Consider the following 23,743-nt stretch of genomic DNA (forward strand, 5'->3'; position numbering starts at 1 on the left):
TGTGTGAGCATATGAAAAACGACCAGACCAGTCTGTGGAAGTCTTCTGCACGGGGGTTCATCTATATATATATATATATATATATATATATATATATATATATATATATATATATATATATACATCAAGGTAAATTGGTAAATTCATTGATGAAGTATATTTTGTTTTAACACGGCAGATTTGATACCGTTACCAAATTGATCTAGTACCAGACTAAGATTGTCTTTTCATTTAAGAGAAAATATTTCTTTTATCAACTGTTCCATTCGTCATCACCGGTGTAATAATTCATGCGGCGCCATAGCGATGGTGCCGGGAAAATATCGACATATGTTGCTTGTAATTAGTCAAAAAACTTTCAAATTTTAAAAATTTTTCTAAAGGTCGTAACATTCGGGTTATTTTATTATTTTTATTACTGTTAAAAAAACAATTAAAAATTGCGCCGAACTTTCTTCGGCACAAGCGAGTTTTCTGTACAGCGTATAATGCTGTATGAAACTCTCAGCCATTGCCCATTAAAACTCTTAGCCGTTGCCTATGTTCTTGGTACCTACAGCGGTGCCAGACGCACGATTATGGCTAACTTTAACCTTAAATAAAATCAAAACTACTGAGGCTAAAGGGCTGCAATTTGGTGTGTTTGATGATTGGAGGGTGGATGATCAGCATATCAATTTGCAGCCCTCTAGCCTCAGTAGTTTTTTAAGTTCTGAGGGCGGACAGAAAAAGTGCGGAGGGACAGACAAAGCCGGCACAATAGTTTTCTTTTACAGAAAACCAAAAAGATGAAATGGAAGAAAGAGAATGGTTATGTGGTCTTGTATTGAAAGATTTGACTTACAAAACGCGAGGGTCGATCAATCTTACTGACAGGTTTTTTTCTGCACACAGAGCACGTTTAACCATAGTTACATACTGTGCACTGCACAGACACGCACACACGTATATACACTAGTATATATATACTGCATATATATGAAGATAAAAATGTTAAAGTTAGACTCCTCAGTGCAGAGTAAGTCATTTACCACTTTTGTGTGCTAACAAATCATCATATCTACTAAAAAGCCTAGTGGAATGGTAAACGACATATTATTATACTACTATTGACCTCCGTGTTCACACGTGTGAGCTATCAGCGTGCGAGATGACCAGGAGTAACCGTAACCGTTCTCAGCACCCTGGTGATGCACGTGTGTGATAATTTGCACGAAGTCCACGACAGAGTACATTATGTGTCGTAGACCCTGAATACGCATGGTGGCCATCAGGTTATGTGTATAACCACATATTTTCAATGGAAATGCAAAGGCTGGTCTACTCTTCGACCGGAGATATCAGTGAAAAAGCAAGGGAAGATAGAATGGTGTGTCATAGACCTACCATTTTAAATGCGAAAAAACAGATTCTGGAGAAGAATTCCAAAGCTTGACATAACCACATGTTTTCAATGGAAATGCAAAGGCTGGTCTACTCTCAGACCGAAAATATATGTAAAAAAAAACTTGGGAAGACAGAATGATGTATCATAGGCCTAGCATTTTAAAGTCTGCAAGATTATGCAAATTATAAAAGAGACAGAGGTTGGATGAAGTCCCAAAGCTTGGCAGTAAAGAGATAGAAACTGTCACTGCATTTTATTACTCGGGTATCAAAGACTTTCACAGAGCACTAAATGCAGGAGGGGAAGTACTGGTGGGTGACACCTATGCTACCTGATAGGAGGAAATTTACACACACACACACAATATATATATATATATATACATATATATATATATATATATATATATATATATATATATATATATATATATATAATGAATATGCTCATTCTTACATTTTTGAGGCTTGAGTGTGTAGCCTCGCGCCCTTTTACTAGTAGTCCCAGGCAGGCACACGTCCTCATCTATAGGCTAGATGCACTGAAGATCAGTAAACCGTGAGATTCACAGACCTAGCAAACGTGAGACGTGAAACCGTTATTCCGTAACGAGTAAGCTATAAAGAAAGGTACAGCTGAATTTAAGCTTACGAACCCATTTCGTTTCATGCACTCCGTAACTTAGTTTTCGCAACTTTGTTCGCATCATATAAAGTCCGCCATAGAGCTGTAGGCTACAGTTCATCTTGCGCATAATATCATAAGCGCTGCATTGCGATGTCCACAACGCTGGAACTTTCTGCCAATGCCAAAATATACACAGAGGTTCTCTCTTGAATTCCTCGTAACCGAAGGCCCTTTGCCCTTTCTCTCATCTGCCATAATGTATAAATGCTGGAATGTGCTCTCAGAGTTCCTTAGATATACCTATAGACCTACGGTGTGCCTGCTAGACCTCTGTAGGTGTTGTATTGCTGACATCATAACACAATCTTTTATATGAACCATCTGAACTGTACGTTTCATTGCCTACCTACTGTTGTTGGTATGAAGGCCTAACTCGATGATTTTACTATATACGTTGAGTCTATTACATAAATATCCCATAACATCAAGTGCAGAAGTGATTTACATTGTGATAGCACAACTTCACTCCTATACGCTTCTATAAGCCTACATAATGTACCCACATTTAAGAATTTGTTTATTAGTCTAAGTATACGTTTTGAAACATACAATCTGACACTCACGATTTCACGAAACCCATACGTACAACGATGATAAAAAAGTTAAAGGCAGTTAAAATAATTTTTAAAAATCCATTGAAGTAACGACTGCAAATTGACCGCACGACGGCAAATAGAGGTAAGACAATGTCGATTGTAATTTCGATTTTCCTAATCATAAACCATCAAACTAACCGCTTTTCAACAAGTAATGTTTTTTTTTTTAGTAAGACTGGTTATTTGGAACCCTCACCTCCATTCGAGACTCCGTATCGTAAGTTTATTCATATCGTTGCAAGTAAATCAGGCAAATCAAGATTTTTGCGTTGAGAGTTATCAGCAGACAGTAAAGTGTTGTCTGTCCACTTGTTTTGATATTTTCTCGTTTGGAAACTTTCTTTTCTTTTTACGAGAGCTTTATGCCTTGCCTCATTTGAAACACCCAAAATATACGAGTAGTTAAGGAGTCTGATGGAAAATATCAAGCAAACAAGAAACAACTCCCAACAATTCTGGTGAGAGGTGGCAACGCAAGGAGCATGCGTGTGACGTCACGTGGGTGATGCCACCCAGCAGTACCGGGACTTTGGCCGCCCTGTATATTGTAACAGGCCTGGGACAGTCACGAAACCCGGTATTTATCTTTCGTCAAGTATATCAATAATAGAGGAAGTAGATAACTAAAAATACCGCAGAACTATGTTATTTTCAGTTAAGCATTCGAGAACAATAGCTTCGGTTTTCTCTGGTCATCAATTTATCTACAAACGAGATTTACAAAGCATTCGCAAATGACGGAAGAAACACGCCTGAACACTTTTGATATTTAGGTATTCTATAACGATTCCGAATAATACAGGAAAATATATCATCGGTGACTCAAACGAAAACAACCTAATAGTTGCACTTCACAGAACTAAATTTAAATTACGAATGCATAAAAATTGCGCCAAAACGTGTCGTCTCGTCTGCTTGTTGGAGACTTGTCGTTAGTCCGCTGAGGTGCTTCGCCAAGTCCGCTCGTTATCATCCCGGTCTGAGTTTATCTGTTATATGTGATTTTTTTCTCGGTTTCTTCCGTATATACCGTGAGTATTTTCGTAATATAATTGTTAGAAGTAATTATATTAGCTTCTGGATCGTTAAAAATCTGTAATACTGTATAGGCAATTGTTCAGACAACCCGACTGCGCCGCCGGTATGGCGTTAGGCAAGAGACCTATTTTGGAATTTGACAGTTGCTTTTTACATCGTATCGAACGGTAAATTATTTCCAGCGTGCTTATATAATAGTACACCGTAACCCATAGCGACCCGCCCATGGTTTTAAAATTATTAAAAATTAAATGGGTAGAGCTAGACGTTGCCGACAAGCATGTATTCTGAAGCTTAAGGGGTAAGAAACTACGCCATGACACAAAGGAGGCTAAACGCGTGAAGTCGTATAATAATATTTTGTTAGTTTAAACCTGACATGTCACCTTTGTGTGGACGTAACATGACCCCCCGATGATGGCCCTCCACAATAGGAAGTATTTTTTTGTAAGGTTCGATTTGCAGGAAGATTTGGTGCCTTTGGAAGTAATGAGTTCTGGACGCTGAGCGAAGCAAGAGGTAATGAAGAGGTTGAACTCGGTGAGAATAGCTTTTGGGAATGAATGTCAGAAGTTGATGCTGGTACATAATTAATGAAGTTTTCGTAAGTTTTTGATGGTACCACGAGTTCACGGTCTAGACCTTGCTACGAACTACGTATCTTTGAGGAGTCAGAAACGACTAACCTTATTGATGAGTCTTGATGCGGCAATATGAACAAAACATCCGTACTAGGCCACCGCCTAATACTGTACGATATTTACCTAAAAATAATAGAAAGATAAATTGTTGCCGTGTAGAACACGGTGCAACCGCTGATTAGTTTATTATATATAGACTTACACCAATATGATTCATAACTTGAGCATAATACAGCACAGGGATCGTGTTATTGGTATGTTGTAATAAATATTCGCTGGGTATGATATATTGTACTGTGTTACTCGTCAATAGTGTTTATTAATGATCATAATCTCCGTAGGGGGATAGTGCTGTCATTGCACCTCACGCGGTGCACTGTAGGCATTACTTTGGGACCTTTGCAGCGTCCCTTCGGCCCCTAGCTGCAACCCCTTTCATTCTTTTTACTGTACCTCTGTTCACATTCTCTTTCTTCCATCTTGCTTCCCACCCTCTCCCAGCAATTATTTCATAGTACAACTGCGAGGTTTTCCTTCTGTTACACCTTTCAAACCTTTCGACTGTCAGTTTCCGTATCAGCGTTGAATGACCTCATAGGTCCCAGTGCTTGGCCTTGGGCCAAAATTCTATATTCCATTCCATTAATGATCATAACTGGGTAGTTGACTTGCAAAATCATTCTGAGCTAGAATAGCGCCCACAGCCTTCATCACTAAAAATCCAATTACCCTCTGTTCATCAGCTAACATCACTGCGACCACTTTGAACGTAGGTTGGGAGCTAAAGTAGGCTATGAGTGGGATGAAATCAACTTGTCGTACGGTTTGAGGAGATGGCGTGAGGCATTAGCACCCAGTTCTCAGCAAGTCTTTTGGGACGTGTTTGCTATTTTTTCCCGTTGTCTTTTATATTTAGTCATTTGATTCGGTGCTATTTGGCTTGTTATCTACGCGTCACCCTCTCCGAGGTGCTAGCACTACACGGCAGAAGCTCCTTGGGATGCCGTGTTTAGTACTAGCTCCTCGGGGATCAAAGTATTATATACACCCATTTTTATACTGTGTGGTCCATAAAATTATATTAATAAACGATATCTTCGTGCGGCCGTCTCCTTTACATTTACGATACGGTGTTTGGTACTAGCACCACGGAGTAGGTGACGCGTAGATAACAAGCCAAAGTAGCACCGTTGATTCTATGACCTAATAAGTCTGTTTCATTTGAATCTTTGTGTATTTTGAATAATAATAATTATGAGAAATTATAATAGTTGCAAAGTATACCTTAGAATAGTTTATGAATATTACAGAATATATTAGCTATACGACAAAGAGCTTTCTGTACGCATATTATTCGTTCATCTTTAGATCAAGTTACCAAAGAGGACTTGCTCGGTCAATGCAAATGGTATCTGCACAGGTAACCTAGTTAGGTGAAATTCGTCCATAGGTGTTCATGTAGTGGCTGGTTATACTCCTTTCTGGGCACAGTGAGCACTTTTATTTCTTAATGAGCAGATGTGACATTTAAGGTTTGAACCGGTATGAAATTACCGCTCAGAGGGAGGTAGTGTCGTCAGTACACCTCACGCGGTGCACTGTAGGCATTACATGAGGTCCTTTGCAGCGTCCCTAATTGCAACCCCTTTCATTCTTTTGCTGTACCTCCGTTCATATTACCTTACTTTCAACCCTGTCCCAAGAATTGTTTCATAGTGTGACTGAGGTTTCCCTCCTGTTACACCTTTCAAACCTTTTCACCCTCAATTTGCCTTTCAGCGTTGGATGACCTCACAGGTCCCAGCGCTTGGCCTTTATCCTAGATTTTATATTTCAAGTACAGATGAACATCGTTGGTTCTACTCAGTGGTTGGATGAGTGTATGCAAGTTCCCATGAGCAGGTGGGAGGGGTTGAGTATGACCTTGATCAACTAACCTTGTCCTAACGCCCCCCTCCCCATCCGTAGGGGGATAGTGCCGTCAGTGCACCTCACGTGGTGCACCGTCGGCATTACTTAAGGATCTTTGCAGCGTCCCTTCGGTCACCAGCTACAACCTCTTTCATTCCTTTTACTGTACCTCCTTTCATATTCTCTTTCTACTATCCGACTTTCCACGGTCTCTGATGGTTTTTTATAGTGCAACTGCGAGGTTTTCCTCCTGTTACACCTTTCAGACCTTCTTGCTGTCAACTGACACGAGCTGTCGTGGCGGAATTTTGTGTTGATAAGATTTCTTATAGTACTGTATATGTATTTATATCCAGAATTGTATCAAATAACAAAATGCTATATTTGGTTTTGTATTTGGCCATACGCAGTTAATTCTTCATGTAATTGGTTAACCCCTCAGGGAGCTAGAGCTGTCGATATATCTCAGGTGGTACACTGTAGGCATTTTAAAGGTCGTTTGCAACGTCCTTGTGGCCATTACCTGTATCGTTATTTTAGTCTTTAACTTTACTTCTGCTCCCGCTCTCTTTCTTCCATCGTGCCGTTCAGCCTCTCTAACTATTAATTCTTCCAGTTTCACCTTTGGATCCTTATATTTCATCTCATTAATTGTCTGGACCTCGGTCTTTCTGTCCAGTAACTCACTGAGTCTGAGTGGTTGCAAGGAGTTCAGGTCGTCTCGGCCGTAAGTCATTTAGGCCTTAAGCATGTTTACGTACCAGCCCCTTTGGGATGTACGTAAAACGTAACACAATGACGGTAAATACTATAAACATAATGTCTTATACGTTGTTCTGGATTTTACGGCCTAAATGACTTACGGCCGGAACTACCAGGACCGGTTGAAAGAGCCTCGTTCTTTTCCTAATTTCGTAATTCATTTCTAACTGGTTATCAGTTTATGCTCTTAACAGCCTTGAACTCAAGTTCAAGTGTCCCCCATGTATTACTGATTTTGAGCTGTTTTCACACAAAAGATTAGTTTAATCGCTTTGATAAAGTAAAATGTAAAAGTACGTGTTTTGTTTTTGGTTTCGTGGATGGTAACTCGTATAGACACCTGAAAAGAGTCATGAAACACCAAACGCAAGGCATCATTATTTTTTGTTGGACTGAGGCGAAACACTTGTGACCAAAAATGGATTTTCCGCGTATTGTGACGAGTTAAATATGTGAAGTCAATCGTTAACCGTAAGGGTGTGAATGCTATTCGTTTGTATAGATTTATTTTCTGCCATATTCTTATATAAATATTTTCATATTTTTTTTCAAGCTTATATGATGTTACTGTAAATACCCAATTTAATCCTGATAGCACAGTGTGAGTGACGTAGCTGTGACAGAGCGCTGGCCTCTAATTTGCATGGTCCTAAATTCGATTTCGGCCTAACCCCTCCCCCCGACACAATTAACCCCTTTGTGAAATATTACTAGAATCTGTTGGGCGTCATATGTGCACAATGTGCTGGCTGCCATACTGTGCAATCCCTTTGCAAAATTTACATGTAACCACACAAGGTCTCCGGACAGACTTCGGAATTTAAAAATAATGGATTCGTACAGTTTGAACATTTAATAGGAAAGACTTCAAAATAGTCAATTGTATACCCTTGTTTGTCACTTTTGCCCGTAACTGTTTGTTAGGCTATTTGTAGAACCATGTATTTTAATCCGAGTTCTCCGCGGATGCAGTTGATCGTTATGTAAAAGCTGAAAAAGGTATGATAAACCTATTTCCTGAGAACTTTTAGTTACTCTGCCACTCATCCCATTGTCCGTTGGGGCTAGTGCCATCAGTGCACCTCATGCGGTGCACTGAAGGCATTATTCAAGGTTCTTTTGCAGCGTCCCTTCGGCGAAGAGTTAGCTGGTGATAGAAATTCATTTCTCGCATAATGGCATTATTCCACAGTAAGCTGTTCCCGTTTTAAGTAACCAATTGGTTCTTAGTCCCTAATCTTTCAGGCCCAGCCCTCTCTAGGAGAGCTGTTAATAGCTCAGTGGTCTGGTAAAACTAAGGTATACTTTTTTTCTATTCTTTCATTCCTTTTACTGTGCCTCCCTTCATATTCTCTTCCATCTTACTCTCCATCCTCCCTAACAATTGTTTCATAGTGCAGGTGCGAGGTTTTCCTCCTGTTACACCTTTCAGACCTCCTTTACTTTCAATTTTCCTTTCAGCGCTGAATGCCCTCGTAGGTGCCAGCGTTTGGCCTTTGGCCCAAATCTTATATTCCTATCCCTATTTCTTATGACCTCGTTTCTGTATTGCAGGAATGGAAGAACATTTTTTCTCAAGTGTTTTTTTTTTTTTGGTAGATCTTTAAAGTAGCATGGGTTTTTACTTATTCTTTTAGAAAAAGGATCTAAGCATTTTACCCACAAGGGCACCTTGATTTGCTAAATCTTACACGTGCACAGAACATAGAATGGCTGCGTATTCAAATGTTGCTAAATTTGACGTGATCAGTTGCTTTTAATTTCTATAAATTGATATCATAATCATTCTCTCTAAATTTTTGTTAATTTTGTTAGTGCTTAACTCCACTATGAAACCCAGGGAAGGGGGTTCTCAGGTCCCTTTTCCCCATGAGAACCCATGCTATGGAAACAGGTGTGAGAATTTATACCAGAAGTGTTGGAGACACGTGTTCTGTGTTCTGTATATCTAGATCATAATATCTTGGTGGCGAATGCACGTGGAGTTATACCTATATCTGATAGTGGTTTTATTGGTCAAATTCTGAGAGGGCGTGATTTGTCTAGCTCTTAGAATAAATATTTGCAGCTGACAATTCAAGTTCGGCTCACTCAAGTCTGGCGGCAACTTGCCCACAAATTAGTTTCGAGTGGATAAGAATGATGCGTCGTTGGTTGCAACTTGAAATATACAATGTTTTTTGTTGAATTTCAGTTTTACCATGATTTGGCACTTTCATTCAGTAGTCACAGCTTATTTGGTTAGTTTGCATTGTATCATTTTGTACATTTTTATCGATGTAATGCTGAGCAAGTATTTAACTGCTGAAGAGTTGTGTTTGAAATGGAAGGCACGGCTTAATAAATGAGATCCTAATAGGAATTAACTTTTTTCTAGATACCCACTTGTAATGTGGACTCTCCTTCAGGTGTTTTGCCTTGGTTTTATTTTTGATTAATTGGGTAGGAATAAACTTATTCACTTTTACTGCTCTAGAACTTAGTCTCTAAGGCAGTGCCTACATCAGTCTAAGGACTGCCTTCTCTGAGAAAATGTAGCACTTCAGTCCTAAAATTAAGACTTGGAGAATGGGTGAAATGGTAAAACTGTCTAGACTATAGGTTAAATGATTAATCAAGTTACTTTTAATTCAATCAAAATTCTAATTTTGTGTTACTTTACAAAACTTCCTTGACTTTTATGTTCTACGAAGAACTTTTATGGGGGGATGGGGGTCCCTTGCATAAATCACCGAATTGTCTAAACTTTTGCCTTTAACTTTAGACTTTAGTCTTTTTATTCTGTTACGGCCTGCTCCTGGAGTATGAGCCTGTCTCGGCATAAGGCCAGCTTAATCAAAAACTAACGACTTATATTTAGTTATATAATTTCTGCTTATGGACTGTACAGTATATCATAACTTTCGTTCTTCTTTTATCATTTATCTTTAGTTATATAATTTCTGCTTAAGGACCATATATCATAACTTCTTCTTTTATCATTTATCTCTGTTTAACAAATTTTTCTTTCACTAAGCGTTAGTATTTCAACAGTCTTAATTAAAGCATTATTTTCAGGTGCAGGTCTGCGAATTTAGACAAGCTGGTTATCAAGTTGGACGATGCAAGAGACAGTCCCTCAGAACTTCAGCTTTCGGAAAGGTAAGTGTTGAAGGAACTTCTCTGTGTTCGATGATCGTCTTCCTATGAGATAACTCTCTGATTATACTGTCTAGTTTATTCGTGGTAAATAAGTCAAATGAATTCGACGCTACTGATGTCGTTATTAACCCCTTATCAGGCCCGTAGCCAGGTTGATAACTGGGAGGGTTCAGTTGGTGTAAGGTGGAACTTCGAATGCTGTGGCTTGGGGGCCACCTAGGTCCCCAGTGGGGTCCAGGGGCCGTAGACCCCGGAAGCTCCAGGGTTTTACGAGTACTGTTTGCATCGTACACAATTGTACTTTCCAGAGAGCAAAGCAAGATAAACAAACATGGATTTGATTGATTTAATGAAGAGAAACATGCACAGAATAAGTACCCGGCCAACGTTGCGAAAATGGATACGGTATCCATTTTCGCATCACTGGCCAGGTGGAACTCCAGATGCTCTGTGGGGGGTGTTCATCTGAACTCTCTGAACGTCCCCTGGCTACGAGCCTGCTTATGTTGTTTCAATATAACTTTGTTCGTTTTTCTGCCGTCCGCCTGTGGTCAGGATTATTTAAATACAAATTGAATGAATTTTGCGTTTTTGGGGAGGATGGGGTATGGGTCAGAATCCTTTTCTGTACGGAGGTCATCCTCGGGATCTAGATCAGTATCGAATTTGCATAAGAGCCAATGCCATAGATGATCTTACTTTACCAGCAACTTAGATCTGCATCCAGTGGGAACAAGCTGCCCTGCCTTGAGAATCGTCTTGAAATTTCCTATGGCGTCCCCTTATAATGCGAATATTGATCCATATATAGACATTGTCATCATGCACGGGGGCGGGCGGGGTCGACTAGGTGGCGGTGATGTGAATGAGTAAATATTTTTTTTTTTGTCAACTTTATTTCTCATTTTCTTTCTCACATTTTTCACATTATTTATTTTTCATTTTCTTTCTCACATTTTTTACACTTGCAGGCCCCCAGGTTAGTGGCCTTTTGGGCTTGTGCCATGTAAATGTTTGTTTAGGCACAGATTAAGAAAAAATATTTGGGGAGATTCCCAGTAGGAGGTTAATGCCGTCAGTGCACCTCACACAGTGTACTGTAGGCATTACTTAAGGTTCTTTGCAGCGTCCCTTCGGCCCCTGGCTGCAACCCCTTTCATTCCTTTTACTGTACCTCAATTCATATTCTCTTCCATCTTGCTGTCCACCTTCTCCTAACATACTGTAATGTTTCATAGTTTAACCTCGAGGTTTTCCTCCTGTTGCACCTTTCAAACCATTTTGCTCTCAACTTCCCGTTCAGCGCTGAATGACCTCATAGGTCCCAGCGCTTGTCCTTTGACCTAAATTCTATATTCCTTCCTTCCTTCGGTTCTTAGGTGCACCACATTTTAGCCTTGTACTTGATCTCCATTTCCACTTAAGTTCCTCCTTCTTGCTTTCCAATCTCTCTAACCAATACTTCTTAGTGCAACTGTGGCGTTTTCTCCCAGTTTTACTTTTTAGGTCTTGGTATTCGTCTCATTTAATCCAACTCCATCTTTTCACCGTTTTGATCAGTGAATGACTGAAGTGCCCCAGTGTTTGGCGTTACATTATATATTTCATCACGATTCTTATCCGTACAGACAGTTACTAAATAACGACATTAAATTGCCAATAACATCGGCCTTATTACAAAACATAAATGATAATTTACAAACCTTTAAATTCAGTCTAATAGAGTCTTGTCTCTTGTTGATGGGTGTTGCTTTGGTGCCCTGCGTGAATTTTCGATATTTGTTGCTAGCTGAATTCGTCGTGCATTGCTTAAATCGGTTGCTGTTTGGATTCCACGTAAATCAGATCTTTCTGTTGTTGGGTAAATTGCAGTCCCAATTCCGTTGAAAAAAAAAAGAAAAGTACATTACAGTCATGCGCATCTAACTAATCTTGATATCCTTTGCCGCATGTGGGTTCAACATTCAAAGACGGAATCGAGATGAGACAGATTTCTTGTTGAATAAAAGCCTTTTTGTAGTTCTCAGTTATCTCTTAACTGCATGGACAGCTGTTGGTCATGCGTCCCTCCTCCATGACTAGTTTTCGGTTAGGGTTGCATTACACGAACGATATCAGCTTTATTGGTCATTTTCGAACAAAACGTTTTTATTAGGAGAATGCTTAGGCCACTTTTTGCTCTATTCTCTCAACCTCTGTATCTCGTAAAAAATATTGCAGTATTTTGGCAATGCATGTTGTATAATTGGTGTTTTTGAGTGCTGAGGTCATACTAACATTTTTCCAAACGTTATTGCAACGTAACTCGAGTAACTTCTGGTTATATAGTTTTGATATTATACACCGATCTCAAGTCAGAACAAGAGTACTTTCTGTTCTGTACCTGGTGTTATGGAGGGCCATGGTGGTGATCTGATGACGTGGGTGAAGTTAGGCAAACTTGCATGTTCATGACAAGGTGAAACGAAATTTATTTTACCATTGCCAGCTTCATGTGGTCCAAGAAAGACACGTGTTCGGCTCACACATCTGTTGAAAAGAAGAAAACATTTGTAATTTGCGGGTTGCGATGCTATACAGTTTGTAGTTTTAAATTAGGATTTATTTGACTGAATGAAAACATGTTTTTTGCTTTACCAGTTGTAAAAATGTCCGTAAACGTCAGTTTGAACAGCTGGTGCTGTTACTTCGCCTACGCTGCCAAACTTTAGAGTTCTCTTCATAGATACATTTTTCCGGACGCAAAATGTTCTATGCAAGAAGGCTACAATTGCCTCCTTTGGAAGTAAGCTTCCCTTTTTCATCTTTTCTCTCTCCCACACTTTTTTATTCCTCGGGCCTTGGCTAGATAAGGGTACTGGGTTTTAGTTTACATTAATCTTGTAAATAAAGTGTATTTATATGATATGTATATATATTTGTATGTATAAAACTGGACCTCAATAAAACTGGATGGTATCGTTACAAGTTACAGGCTTTTTAGGACTAGCAGTCCTCATGAGGCCGGTTAGTCCTAGAAAGCTTGTAACTTTTCTTGAATAAATGTCTCCGTTAGATACCATCCTGTTTAAGTGAGGACCTGTTGTTAATTGTATTAATGCACAGAACAATTGTGTAAGTGATAAAGTTCATATATATATATATATATATATATATATATATATATATATATATATATATATATATATATATATATATATATATATATATATATATATATATATATATATAAACACCTGCACATTACAGGGAAGCTATTTCCCCTCCTGAAAAACAGTCACTGCGTGTTTCCTCCATCAACTCTGAATCAAGGATGGGTCTCTGTGTAGAAAACTTCCTCGGCATTAATAGATTCACAACTTAAAAAAAGGGTCAGTTCAAGTGGCACTTTCTTGATTTGCCGCTCTACCTTACTCCTAGGAATTCTGAGTTAAAACGGAAAGTCATAAACACATGTATCCAATCTTTCTACGTGACCAAACCATCTCAGAATGCACTTATCTATCTTATCACTTACGCTAACATTTTACTATACCTCTCTGGAATATCTTCACTTATCATTCTTTTATCTCATAGTACTCCTCATAAACTGTTCAAACAACTCATCTTAGCAGCTTGCAATGTTTTCCTTAATTTTCATTCAACTTGTATATTTCACTTCCATAATGGCGCGTTGGCTAAACTACCCCATCCTACATGCAAGATGATGTATCTAAAAATTCAACAGAGCTCCTGCTGCGTTTCCTGTTTCACCTGTTCTGTGACTCGCCTGTTCACACATACTGTAACCACTTATCATTTTCATAAGTAAGTTTTGTACGTTGCGGACATAATTGGTCTTCTTAAGGATAAAATAACTTTTTGATCTTTATTTACTTTGCAGTCGTCGTTTTAGAACTTGACTTCCGTTATGATTTAGTAGTGACAAGAATGAATTGAGCCTCTGTAATTGGGCAATGCCGTCAGTGAACCTCACGGGGTGCACTGTAGTCATTGCTAAAGGTTCTTTGCAGGGTCCCTTCGGCCCCTAGCTGCAACCCCTTTCATTTCTTTTACTGTACCGCCGTTCATATTCTCTTTCTTCCTTCTTGCTGTCCACCCTCTCCTAGCAGTTGTTTCATAGTGCAACTGCGAGGTTTTCCTTCTGTTACACCTTTGAAGCCTACCTATTCTCAATATCCCTTCCAGCGCTGAATGACCTCATAAGTCCCAGTGCTTGGCCTTTGGCCTAAATTCTATTCTAAACTCATATCTGTTTTATAGGATATTCCATCTTTTTCATAAAATTGTTTACTGCAAGGTCTACAAAAGGTAACGTTTTGATATAAAATTTACGAAAAAATTGTATATTAATCTAAATCAGGAGTTTGACTGACTGACAGGCCAGAGCCTTAATTAATATCACGTGAACTACCTTTCTAGACTATTTTCTTGTCACATGTCAGTCGTTGATGGTTGACGTGGACAGTTTCTGTCAGTAATAATGCCTTCGCTCAGGTATTCGTTATTGAATCTGTAATGTGTTGGATGATGTTGCTTTTGTTTCATAGGATATTTTGGACATCTGAGATCTGCCGTAAATGACAGATGCTTCATTTAGACACTTACTTTCAATATCCCACCACTACTAATTTTAATCCCTTTTACTGGCTTATACCCGTAGACATTATCTGACAATAACATTATATATATATATATATATATATATATATATATATATATATATGTGTGTGTGTGTGTGTGTATTCTTTATACATACATATATATATACTGTATATACAAATTATATTTATACATGCATACATCCAACCATACCTACATACATACATATATATCTATCTGTGTATCTATATGCGTGTGTGTACGTATGTATGTGTGGATGTATGCATGTATAAATATAATTTATATATATATATAATATATATTTGTAGATATATATAAGTATATATAATACATACAGATATACATACATATATATACAGAGAGAGAGAGAGAGAGAGAAATCTAGCGTCGATTACGTGAACCATAATCTCCGTCAGGGACAACGAACAGAATAAGTACACACGTGAGTAACGGGAAAATGCTTTCAAGAGTCTGGTAGCACTGATGTTAAAGGTAGGTTGTTATATGGCCAAGGGATGGGTGACAAGGAGGGGAGGAGGGGGTGGGGGTGGTGGTGAGGGAGCCACATACATGAAGTGGAAGTCTGGGAGCATGATGGCATTTGGGTATAGGTTGGGGGCTTACAGATGGCCCTCCCTCCTCCTCCTCCTCCTCCTCCTCCTCCTCCTCCTCCTCCTCCTCCTCCTCCTCCTCCTCCTCCTCCTCCTCCTAGTCCTCTTGTCTTGGCATCGTAAGAGTGTGCTGAGGAGTCTTCTCTTATCTAAGGCATGGCGTTTGGGTAGACTTGCCTTTCCCATCACTTTGAATTATGACCTCGTGGCTATAATTATCGATACTTTTGCCCCCAAACCTCACTGCTGACGACGCCAGTTGTCTCAAGTGGCCTGTGAAAGCAACATTTCAAGGCACACATTCTGAAAAAAAAAAGGGAAACGTTCTGAAAAACGTTCGAGAAAGAACACGAAGTTCAAAGACACAGTGTAACTAAGAAAAAAAATAATTGTATGCCGGATTGTTCGAGTTTCAAAAACATCGGTGTTTTGGCGACACTCGGGTTTTTCGCTTATAAAACCATTTCTCTTATTTTATTGACTGAATGCGATTCTTCTCATCACTTCACACATGAACGAAGGTGCAAAAGAAAATCATCTTTTAGTCGTCGAGTGGCTCTGAAATTTTTAATATTCGTAGAATTAATAACAATGAGGATATGGAGTGCAAGTAGTCTCGGGCAGCTGTTGTGTTAAAAATAACGGAAAAAGAACAAAATATGAGAATTTTCCACTCAAGTTTTAGCCGTCGCTGAAAAACAAGAAACGAGGTTTTTCTGAACCTACGTGGAAAACAAACTTCTGCGGGTCTGAATATCAAAATGTCGCCGTTCGTTCTTGTTCAGTTCGAAAGACAGTCAGCACTGCGCCGACTGCAACCGCAGATCCGCAAGGTTATGCTTCGCGTGATATTGCAGGTGTAAATTGCAAGAAAATCCTGTAAGTATTCGCTCTGAACATCCTTAGCTAAAGGCAGACTATGACCTGTTCGGGATACAAAGAAACCCGCTTGAAGAGAGCGAATAGCAAATTGCCTCTAAAATTGTGCTACAATACTCGGATTTCAGACGAGCGGAGACTCTTAATGTATTTGCCGTCAAGGACAGCGACGTCTGAGCCGAACTATAATACTTTCCTTTTAATATTGATGACAATTGATGATAATATTAATGACGAGATATCTTATAGTGAATAATATTGATTGTGTTGAATTCATGTATTATAATTAGTATTTATTATTATTATTATTGTTGTTATTACTCTTGCAGCAGCTGTTTCTTCCATTCTGTTCAAAACAGCAGGGAAATTAACATATAGCTGGCGAAAGTTTTCGTTGGTTGGAATTGCTTTGAAAATGACTACGTTCGTTGCGATGTTAGACTCCGTACGGTGGGGCGCTTCCGCTGATATCGCCGCCGACACCAGCGCCGACACTTCAATTGTCCCCGCTGGGTCTCTCTCTCTCTCTCTCTCTCTCTCTCTCTCTCTCTCTCTCTCTCTCTCTCTCTCTCTCTCTTTTACACACACACACGCACACACAGTCTTTTTACAATATGGATTGTGCGTATGTGGTTACTGTACATTATGAATATATCTGATTGTACGTTTTATATATATATATATATATATATATATATATATATACATACATATATATATATATATATATATATATATATATATATATATAATATATATATATATATATATATATATATATATATATATATTAATAACCACAAGATTAAATAACTCAGACGAGTTTACAAGAAATTATTGTGTTTGGTAAATGTGTACACACACACTCATATATATATATATATATATATATATATATATATATATATATATATATATATATATATATATATATATATATATATATATATACATATATATAATTATATATACAGTATGTGTGTATTATATATATATATATATATATATATATATATATATATATATATATATATATATATATATATATATTATATATATACACTCACTTACCAAATACATTGATGTCATGTTATCTCGACCAATTGAGTAATTTTATTCTTCTTGTAATTATTTGCCTTGTTAACCATACTTCAAAGGTAGAATGACTGTCCAACTACTTATTTTATTATTGTCTGTGAAAAATTAAGTATTATAAGTCAGGAAAAACTAATAGCATACGGATGGATGATTTTAAAACTAGTAGTGTCGGAAATTCTGTTTTCACGTTAACTGTAAAATTATTCACTAACTAGCTTTTCATTCGAAGATGTTACTGATGAAGTTAATATTAAGCTGAAAATAATGAAAAATGAGCCGAAGTTTCTTCGGCGCAATCGAGTTTTCTGTACAGCCGCTACAGCATGTAATAAAGGCCACCGAAAATAGATCTATCTTTCGGTGGTCTCGGTATAATGCTGTATGAGCAGCGGCCCATGAAACCTTAACCAAGGCCTGGTGGTGGGCTGTCCTACATTGTTGCCAGATGCATGATTATGGCTAACTTTAACCTTGAATAAAATCAAAATTAGTGAGGCTTGAGGGCTGCAGTTTGGTATGTTTGATGATTGGAGGGTGGATGATCAACATACCAATCTGCAGCCCTCTAGCCTCAGCAGTTTTTAAGATCTGAGGGCGGACAGCAAAAAGTGCGGACGGACAGACAAAGCCGGCACAATAGTTTTCTTTTACAGAAAACTAAAAAGGACAAATTTATGGTATGTGCATTAAATAAAAACCAGTCTATAGATTGCACCAGGGGCACATGCAGTGTCCTTGTACACGATACCATACTAGATATTTAGTTTTCACATAACGAAGTTTGTGGCATTTTATTTTGTTTTGTGATTCAGTTCACATAAGTATGTTATAGGTTCCGTTTTAACAAAAGACGAGAACTTCGGTTCTGCGAGTGAACAGAAGGATATTTTCGGGTGAGGGAATGCGGATCCTATAACATAATTATTTGAACTGAATCACAGAACAAAATAAAAAGCCAAAAACTTCGTTATGTGAAAAATAAAATTGCAGTATGTTATTGTATAAAAGAAAACTGTACCACTGATGCATTCCATAGGCTGGTTTTCGTTGAATGCACATACCACAAATTTGTCCTTTTTCCAGCTTATTAACTTCATCAGTAACCTCTTCGAACGAAAAGCTAGATAATTGATCATTTACAGTTGATATGAAAAAAGAATTTAAATACAAAATAGAAATGTTCACCTTCTTACTTGCATCGGCCAGATTTTTAATTACTATTTTATTTATCTTACTGGAGAAGTAATCATACTCCGTTTAATGAAAACAAACAGGAATTGTTTAATAGAAGTGCTGATTTGAACTGAATTAGATTGAACATAGATTTTAGGCCAAAGACCAGGCACTGGGACCTAGGCGGTCATTCAGCGCTGAAAGGGAAATTGACAATAACAGTTTGAAAGGTGTAACAGGAGGAAAACCAGATCGCTTTGGTTTGTAGCGAAAATGAATCTCTTTACCTTTGTATCCGATTTTGCAAAAGCAGAAATATTGTCGTTTTCCTAATTGGAAAGACCGAAATTTTAGGTTTTTATGTATTTTGGCCAAGATGAAGATCAGGTTTTTTTTTTTCTGTTTTGGATATGCGCAAAAATTTAGAATTTTATACATATCGGGGTAGGTTTTGTGTTTTTTGCGTTTTGCCAAGGCAGAATTTTAATTTTTGTTTGTTTGTCATAGTTTGCAATTATAAAAATTTCGCTTAACAGATATTTGACGAAAACAGAAAAATTGCCCTCAGATCTTAAAAACTACTGAGGCTAGAGGGCTGCAAATTGGTATGTTGATCATCCACCCTCCAATCATCAAACATACCAAAGTGCAGCCCTCTAGCCTCAGTAGTTTTTACTTTTTTTAAGGTTAAATTTAGCCATAGTCGTGCTTCTGGCAACGATATAGGACAGGCCACCACCGGCCCGTAGTTAAAGTTTCATGGGCTGCGGCTTACACAGCATTATATCGAGACCATCGAAAGACAGATCTATTTTCGGTGGTCTTGATTATACGCTGTAGAGGCTGTACAGAAAACTCGATTGTGCCGAAGAAGCTTCGGCGCATTTTTTACTTGTTTATATCTTTTGCCAAAGACAAAGGTTTCGTTCGATTTGTTTTTGTTTTTTGGAAAAGGCAATTTGCTCTTGTATATGAACAAAGGTAAGAAATTAATTTTTTTTTTTTTTGCGTTTTTGGCGAAAGGCGTTGTGTTGTCTGTTATTTCAGACCATAAAAAATTAAGCTTTGCTTTTTTTGTTATTCGTTAAAAGCAGAAATTTCTGTTTTATTTTGCTTGCCAAAAATTCTAAGTTTTCCCATTTTTTGGCAAAGGCAGAAATTTCTGCTTTTCTCATTTTTAGCAAAGGAAGCCTTTCGGTATTTCTTCTATCTTTTTTTTTTTTGGAAAATGCTTTACGTATTCTGTTAGTTAGCAATGGCAAAATTTTAATGGGGCGGGGGGGCGGGGGCGGGGTGGGCGAAGACAAACATATCCGCCAGTCCACCTCACATAGTGCACTGTAGGCATTACTTGGGGGTGTTAGCAGCGTCCCTTCAGCCCCTAGCTGCAACTTTTCTCATTCCTTTTACTGTACCTCCGTTTTCATATTCTCTTTCTTCCATCTTACTTTCCACCCTCTCTAAAAATTGTTTCCCTGTGTAACTGCCAGGGTTTCCTCCTGTTACACCTTTCAAACCTTCTTACTATCAATTTCCCTTTCAGCGCTGAATGAACTCATAGGTCCCAGCGCTTGACCTGTGGCGTAAATTCTATATTCTGTTCTATTCTATATCTCCTATGGGAATCTCGAATGCCTAATCATTCTGTTTTTTAAAATTCTTCAGAATTGTACATCTTTGTACATGACAGGTAATTAATTGGGCTCTCAGAAATGTTAAATATAGTTCTGATTTTCATAAAATATTTGACACGATGAAAAGTATGTTGTCTCATTTAGTTTGGATATATATACTATATATATAATACACACATGTAGGTGTGTGTATATATATATACTGTCTATATATATATATATATACATATATAATATATAATATATATTTATATATATATATATATATATATATATATATATATATATATATATATATATATATATATATATATATACGTTTATGTTTTGATATATTGCGAAATGAGCCTTACAATTCTTGTAGCTATCACTCGTTGATTTAATCTAATCATTTCAATAAAGTTTTGGCCGACCCACTCGTTAATTTGAACCAAAAGCTAATTATTTTTATCTTTTGCTTTCTTCAAAAGGAAATGAAGACATACGAGAGAAGTCGGTATATATGTAATTAGTTAAAAGTGTTTCCACACCTCGTATGCCCATTACAATCACGGGGTACACTGTAGGCATTACTAAAGGTTCTTTGCAGCGTCCCTTCGGCCCCCAGCTGCAACACCTTTCGTTCCTTTTACCGTACCTCCGTTCATATTTTTTTTCCGTCTTGCTATCCACCCTCTCTGACAATTATTTCAAAGTGCAACTGCGAGGTTTACCTCCTGTTCCATCTTTCAGACCTACGTAATCTCATTTTCCTTTCCAGCTGTGAATGACCTCGTAGGTCCCAGGGCTTGGCCTTTGATCTAATCTCTATATTCCTTTCCATTCCTTTACGATTCTATGTTATAACTGAAGTGAATAGTGAATTTTATGTAATATTGTTTTAAGAATGTGAAATAGTAGCTGCGTTGCATTTAATGAAATAAGATGTGAATTATTATACTTTTGTCTTGGCTGAAAATTTTCGTTCAGAATAAAATGTAGCCTAAATTTTGAATTTTTTATATTGCATAAATTTATTCACATTGCCAAATGAGATAAAAAAATGTTTTCTGAAAATGTAATTTTTTCCGCTAAGTGAAGGAATTATATTTTCAGAAAACATTGGTTATTTTATCTCATTTTGCAATGTGAATAAATTTAAGTAACATTAAGAAGTAAAAATTCAAAATCAAGGCTATAATATATTTTGAAGGAAAACTTTCAGCCGAGGAAAAATAGGTACTTTTGAACTTTCACATAAAAGCAAATATTGTATGTATATCGAATGCAAATACTCTTCCATAGAAATTAACAAATTTTCCTTATTAATTCCGTGAAATAACATTAAGGATACCTATAAAAGTTTATTTCTAAATTGTTTTTGAAATATGACAATGGTAATATTCACAAATTCCCTATATTGCAAGAGAGGCCTACAGATACTAATTTATAGCCACCGTGATATTCCTCAATATAAGCTACTTCAGAAACATAGATGGTATGAGTATGCAATCCGTCTGAAAGCTGACCATTACATTTGGCAATTGGAATTATTCTTGTATATTTTAAACTAAAAAAAAATGCTGACATGGTTTCTCAATTTATAATATACCTTTAATTATAATAATTATGTTCTTAGTAAGTATCACTGATGCTAAAACTTCCACTTACTAATAATTCAAATTATTTCAGATGATTATCTGAAAATCCTCTTCTTATCTGATTATTTCTTGTTCTTGATTTTTCAAATTTAATGTTATTCAATGCGCATTGAAGCTGAAAGAGCAGGTGCGAATATCTGTGTACCTTTTCGTCTACAGAGAGAGAGAGAGAGAGAGAGAGAGAGAGAGAGAGAATGAGGTATTTAAAAGAGAGAGAGAGAGAGAGAGAGAATGAGGTATTTAAAAGAGAAAGAGAGAGATTAATCAGAGTATAACCCCTCAGATCATTGTGCGAAGAGAGAGAGAGAGAGAGATTAATCAGAGTATAGCTCCTCAGATCGCTGTGCAAGAGAGAGAGAGAGAGAGAGAGAGAGAGAGAGAGAGAGAGAGAGAGAGAGAGAGAGAGGCAGGCGAGAAGCTTAAAAAGAGGTGCTCCTAATCAGACGGACGAGATGCCTTGCTGATAAAAGCCTTCCTCTGAGTTATTTATATTTTGTTGCCGCTGAAATAATTTTGCTTATAAGCTTTCCTCTCCCTCCAAGTTTTATTTATTTTTTTTTTTTAAAGTTGTTACATTCTTTTGAGACTTGAAGTCCAACAGGAATACTTTTATGTACAGCAGAAATATCAGGCACAAAAAACAACAGCGATGATGATATTATTAACAACTTACAACGATACGCAACATACATTAGAATTTGGTTATCTACTTTATACCCAGAGTTTTACAGTCAAGAGTAATTGATAGATAATTTTATCTGCTTCAATTCTGATTACAAACAGTTGGCGATATGCCGAAGTGCTTAGTCGGCTTCATTTCGCTTATTTGCTTCGTAGGATGAGCGACTTTGCAGCAGCAGTTTCCAAGGAAATGTTAAGCCGCGAGTTAGCAAACTACTCCGCTTGTAAACAGTTAAAAAAATCTCAGAATCCAAGTTTTGATCTCGGTGGAAAAGTGTTACTGAAACCAGTGTTGATTCCACGATAATGTTTTGAAAATTGTATTTGGAAAAATTATCGTCAGATCTGGTATACAAGAAGTGTTTAATTTAGTACTTTACCCTTTTAAAACATGTACGATGCGAGACTGCACGATACTTGAAAACCAGCTGCGTCCGTCGCTTGACTGTGGATGGAAAAATTGCGAGAAAAGTTCAAGGCACTGAAATTCAACGAATAAGCAAGAGCCGGGCGATGGTGAAAGGGATTATTTAGTGTTATGGAAATTTAAGAGTATATTAGAGATTTTGGGAAAAGTAAATGTGTAAACAGACTGTCTAAAGTTAAACCACCACCGTCAATTTCGAGTTACCCGCTCAACTTTTTGAAGCACCCAAAATTAAATAAACTCTCTCTCTAACTTGCAAATTGAAAGTTTAAACGGAAGTTACGAAGCGCCTCTGGTGGCAGAGTAAATAAACGATAGCCGGGAAATCTTGGGTATCTTGTTCCCGTTTCCGTTGTAATATAAAATGTCATTCTCCCAAAATATGGGACCATGATGTTTGTTAGGTGGAAATTGTTGCATCACGACGGAAACGTCCTTGAAGTGATAACTTTTTTTTTGCCTTTGTTTTTTGCATAAATAATGGTCGAATGGCCAGGATAGATGTCCCTTTGAAAAGGGCGCTTAACCCCTGGGGGTTACTTACGAAAATGAAATTTACTTTGGCGCGTGATTGAAATTTACGGAACCTGCGGCTCATGGATTCGGTGGAAGTTAGTGCGATAATGAAATCTATTCATCTCAGGGAAATTGTTTTGGGTTAAATCTCGTTTCGGTAAGTAGTCAAGATTGGTGAAGGGGAGATCCTCGTGTGCCTGCGTTTGATTTTCTGGTCAAGCCACCCCGCCACAGTGACCGTAAATATAATATTAATAATGTGTGTATATGTATATATAGATAAATATTATATATATAT

At 37.6% G+C, this 23,743-nt stretch overlaps 1 protein-coding gene across 4 annotated transcripts in view; it reads left to right on the forward strand.

The window, feature by feature from the left end:
• The first annotated feature begins 3,587 nt into the window (after positions 1-3,587).
• LOC136853180 (transcription factor GATA-4-like) overlaps positions 3,588-23,743 on the forward strand; it is a 498,363-nt gene continuing 478,207 nt past the window's right edge. For 2 of the 4 annotated variants that reach the window (XM_067128522.1, XM_067128526.1), the window contains exons 1-2: positions 3,596-3,701; positions 10,086-10,163. The gene's annotated coding sequence lies outside the window, so the exon portion shown is untranslated. Of the gene's footprint in view, positions 3,702-10,079; positions 10,164-23,743 lie in introns of all 4 variants that reach the window. The other 2 variants (XM_067128523.1, XM_067128525.1) reach the window with 2 other exon arrangements.

The sequence above is a fragment of the Macrobrachium rosenbergii genome, chromosome 26 (genome assembly GCF_040412425.1).
Source record: "Macrobrachium rosenbergii isolate ZJJX-2024 chromosome 26, ASM4041242v1, whole genome shotgun sequence".
Lineage (NCBI taxonomy): Eukaryota > Metazoa > Arthropoda > Malacostraca > Decapoda > Palaemonidae > Macrobrachium > Macrobrachium rosenbergii.